The following is a 4,727-nucleotide window of genomic DNA, read 5'->3' as shown; positions in this document are numbered from 1 at the left end:
GTCTGTGTGCTTCCACTGACTGGCACCCTGACATATAATGATTTTTAACAACGAGGGGGAGAAATTCATACAGTAAATTAGTTAACAATAATTAGTAATCAAGTATAGTTCTCATTTATCATAATGTAAAATTCAATAACCTTTTCTGACTATTAATCTGCACAATTTAATAATTTAATTAATATTACCTAATTTGTTTATCATTTTCTGCAATCACTGTGCGTTTAAGCAAGTTTTAAAACTAGCTGTGAAATTGTTGATGCTGTTGTTGATCTGAATGTTGCTGACAGAGCCTTAGGATACGTCTCTATACACATGAGTGAGGGGATGGATGCACTATTCTATGGAGGCCTCTGAAGAGAAAAAAATTATCCCAATTTTATATTGAGAGGGATGGTTAATTCCTTTTTAATGCAGACAACGTTAAAAGTCCCTGTTCTGCCGTTGATCTTTTGCATGCATGCTATCATGTATTAGTTTACTCTGTATTTTGATCACATGTCAAACTAAAGAATTTTTGGTCGTATTTTTGTTCCTAATTTTGAAGTAATTGTAAAATAAAAATGTTGTTCTTTTCCGCCGCCATGCTTCGTCTTACTTGTGAAGGTTATACTTGCATTGAACTTGCTTTGTAGACAGTAAGATCCTGCCGGCATTAATTCTCCACTGTGTGGTAATTTTGAGAAATTGCGCACGTTTCTTATCCCGTCAGAATCGGTAAAACTAACGCCATGCGAATGTGTCTTATCGCAGAGTTTAAAATATTTACGGTTTCCGGTCAATGAAGGCAGTTTGAAATAAAACAAAAACGGTTAAACTTTCTGGATGCGCAAACTCTCGCTCTTGGCAAAATGGTGCAGATAGTTGAGATAAAGGACTGTTACTCGATGAGATTTCGAATCCATCACTCCTTAAACGTGGAGAACATGGATCCAGAAGGTATTAATGATTATAGTGATTAAATGATAATAAAGTTGTAGCTCCCGGTATGTGACAGACGAAATGAACGGCCAAGTCTGCATTGGCCTAATGCTTGTTAGTCTTGAGGTAAAGCTGATAAGTAACACCTTTGGTTTTCGAGGTAAAATAACCGACCTGTTGAAAAATTCAACTTTTATCTACAGAAACGAATGTATTTTGAACTGCAAACGGATACATTGGAAGCAGAGTTTTAAAATGAGAAAATGTAACGATGTGATAGGAAATGCCATTCGTTATACTCCCCTTCTGTCTCCCATTCTTGCTCATCTTGTTTAAATAATAAGAAAATGAAAAGCAAGATCACTGTTAGTGACAAAAGTGCAGGACTAAATGTGTTTCATTTAATATTTATTCATTTGGATATGTGTGAGAGTAAGCGTATGCATGGATGTTGTCTTCTGGTTTAGCTTTCTTAGCTTTATCGGTAATTCACATTATTTAATTTATCTGACAATCTGAAGCCCATGGACTCATTTTAAACTGATTTTGTAGTAGAGTATTTATCCAGTTATTGTCATGTTCTTATATATCTCTCTGTGTTCCATTTTGTCCCAGTTCATGAGTTTGTGGAGGACAAGTTCATCTCCATTCTGGTCGTGAACTTCGAGAGGAGCCCACTGACCATGGAGAACTTGCTGTCTCTGGCCCTCAGTGTCCCTTCATTTTATTGGCGGCTCACTGGGGAGGAGTTGGATCCCAGCCTATTGCACGTAGCAACTGCACGGCTGCAAGTGGTACATCATGGTACAGAGACTGGTGTCCAGCATGGGGATGGAGAATCACCAGCTGAGGAGGATGACCATTACAGACAGGAGCTGCCATCACCCAGCTCTAGAAGGGAGGCTTCCCCTGCAGCTCCAGCATCCACGACTGAGGATGCTAATGGGCTTCCTGAGGCTCTCCCCTTGGCCTGGGGTGAAGATGAGCCCTCATCTCCATCCTTATCTGTGGCTTCTGACACTCAACCTGGAAGTCAGATTGAGCCAGAACATGCTGAGCCCTCCAGCTCCACCTTCTGGATCCCTGTGGGCCCTAACAGCACATGGCAGCAGCTTGAGATCGAAGGCCGCAACTACTTGCGGAAGCTGGATGAGCTCAGCATCCCCGAGGGACTCTGGGGCATTACAGACTACGGTAATGACCACACCGTGGTCATGTCCGTGCATGTCTCCGTGCATGTGAGCAGTTCTCTGCGAACATGGGGCGTGAGGCAGGAGCAGAGGCCTCCTCAGAGGCCCGCTGGCACCAGTCAGAGGAAGCACAAGGCCGAGCCCGACGACACCAGCGGCTCAAGTTCTCCTCCACCGCACAAGAGGCCCATGCGCTTCTGACTGGATTCCATGTTTTTACGCTGTAAGTTACATTTTTATTTCAACATAATTAGAAGATCCCGCAGGAAAATATTAGTCAGTTACTTAATAAATGACCAAAAAGTAGTTGAATAGGACAGCTGGCCAACGTGTCTGTGTGCTTCCACTGACTGGCACCCTGACATATAATGATTTTTAACAACGAGGGGGAAAAATTCATACAGTAAATTAGTTAACAATAATTAGTAATCAAGTATAGTTCTCATTTATCATAATGTAAAATTCAATAACCTTTTCTGACTATTAATCTGCACAATTTAATAATTTAATTAATATTACCTAATTTGTTTATCATTTTCTGCAATCACTGTGCGTTTAAGCAAGTTTTAAAACTAGCTGTGAAATTGTTGATGCTGTTGTTGATCTGAATGTTGCTGACAGAGCCTTAGGATACGTCTCTATACACATGAGTGAGGGGATGGATGCACTATTCTATGGAGGCCTCTGAAGAGAAAAAAATTATCCCAATTTTATATTGAGAGGGATGGTTAATTCCTTTTTAATGCAGACAACGTTAAAAGTCCCTGTTCTGCCGTTGATCTTTTGCATGCATGCTATCATGTATTAGTTTACTCTGTATTTTGATCACATGTCAAACTAAAGAATTTTTGGTCATATTTTTGTTCCTAATTTTGAAGTAATTGTAAAATAAAAATGTTGTTCTTTTCCGCCGCCATGCTTCGTCTTACTTGTGAAGGTTATACTTGCATTGAACTTGCTTTGTAGACAGTAAGATCCTGCCGGCATTAATTCTCCACTGTGTGGTAATTTTGAGAAATTGCGCACGTTTCTTATCCCGTCAGAATCGGTAAAACTAACGCCATGCGAATGTGTCTTAGCGCAGAGTTTAAAATATTTACGGTTTCCGGTCAATGAAGGCAGTTTGAAATAAAACAAAAACGGTTAAACTTTCTGGATGCGCAAACTCTCGCTCTTGGCAAAATGGTGCAGATAGTTGAGATAAAGGACTGTTACTCGATGAGATTTCGAATCCATCACTCCTTAAACGTGGAGAACATGGATCCAGAAGGTATTAATGATTATAGTGATTAAATGATAATAAAGTTGTAGCTCCCGGTATGTGACAGACGAAATGAACGGCCAAGTCTGCATTGGCCTAATGCTTGTTAGTCTTGAGGTAAAGCTGATAAGTAACACCTTTGGTTTTCGAGGTAAAATAACCGACCTGTTGAAAAATTCAACTTTTATCTACAGAAACGAATGTATTTTGAACTGCAAACGGATACATTGGAAGCAGAGTTTTAAAATGAGAAAATGTAACGATGTGATAGGAAATGCCGTTCGTTATACTCCCCTTCTGTCTCCCATTCTTGCTCGTCTTGTTTAAATAATAAGAAAATGAAAAGCAAGATCACTGTTAGTGACAAAAGTGCAGGACTAAATGTGTTTCATTTAATATTTATTCATTTGGATATGTGTGAGAGTAAGCGTATGCATGGATGTTGTCTTCCGGTTTAGCTTTCTTAGCTTTATCGGTAATTCACATTATTTAATTTATCTGACAATCTGAAGCCCATGGACTCATTTTAAACTGATTTTGTAGTAGAGTATTTATCCAGTTATTGTCATGTTCTTATATATCTCTCTGTGTTCCATTTTGTCCCAGTTCATGAGTTTGTGGAGGACAAGTTCATCTCCATTCTGGTCGTGAACTTCGAGAGGAGCCCACTGACCATGGAGAACTTGCAGTCTCTGGCCCTCAGTGTCCCTTCATTTTATTGGCGGCTCACTGGGGAGGAGTTGGATCCCAGCCTATTGCACGTAGCAACTGCACGGCTGCAAGTGGTACATCATGGTACAGAGACTGGTGTCCAGCATGGGGATGGAGAATCACCAGCTGAGGAGGATGACCATTACGGACAGGAGCTGCCATCACCCAGCTCTAGAAGGGAGGCTTTCCCTGCAGCTCCAGCATCCACGACTGAGGATGCTAATGGGCTTCCTGAGGCTCTCCCCTTGGCCTGGGGTGAAGATGAGCCCTCATCTCCATCCTTATCTGTGGCTTCTGACACTCAACCTGGAAGTCAGATTGAGCCAGAACATGCTGAGCCCTCCAGCTCCACCTTCTGGATCCCTGTGGGCCCTAACAGCACGTGGCAGCAGCTTGAGATCGAAGGCCGCAACTACCTGCGGAAGCTGGATGAGCTCAGCATCCCCGAGGGACTCTGGGGCATTACGGACTACGGTGATGACCACACCGTGCTCATGTCCGTGCATGTCTCCGTGCATGTGAGCAGTTCTCTGCGAACATGGGGCGTGAGGCAGGAGGAGAGACCTCCTCAGAGGCCCGCTGGCACCAGTCAGAGGAAGCGCAAGGCCGAGCCCGACGACACCAGCGGCTCAAGTTCTCCTCCA

This window comes from Paramormyrops kingsleyae, chromosome 3 (assembly GCF_048594095.1).
Source record: "Paramormyrops kingsleyae isolate MSU_618 chromosome 3, PKINGS_0.4, whole genome shotgun sequence".
NCBI classification, from domain to species: Eukaryota; Metazoa; Chordata; class Actinopteri; order Osteoglossiformes; family Mormyridae; genus Paramormyrops; species Paramormyrops kingsleyae.
The sequence above is the reverse complement of the archived record's forward strand: the minus strand, read 5'-3'. Positions refer to the sequence as shown.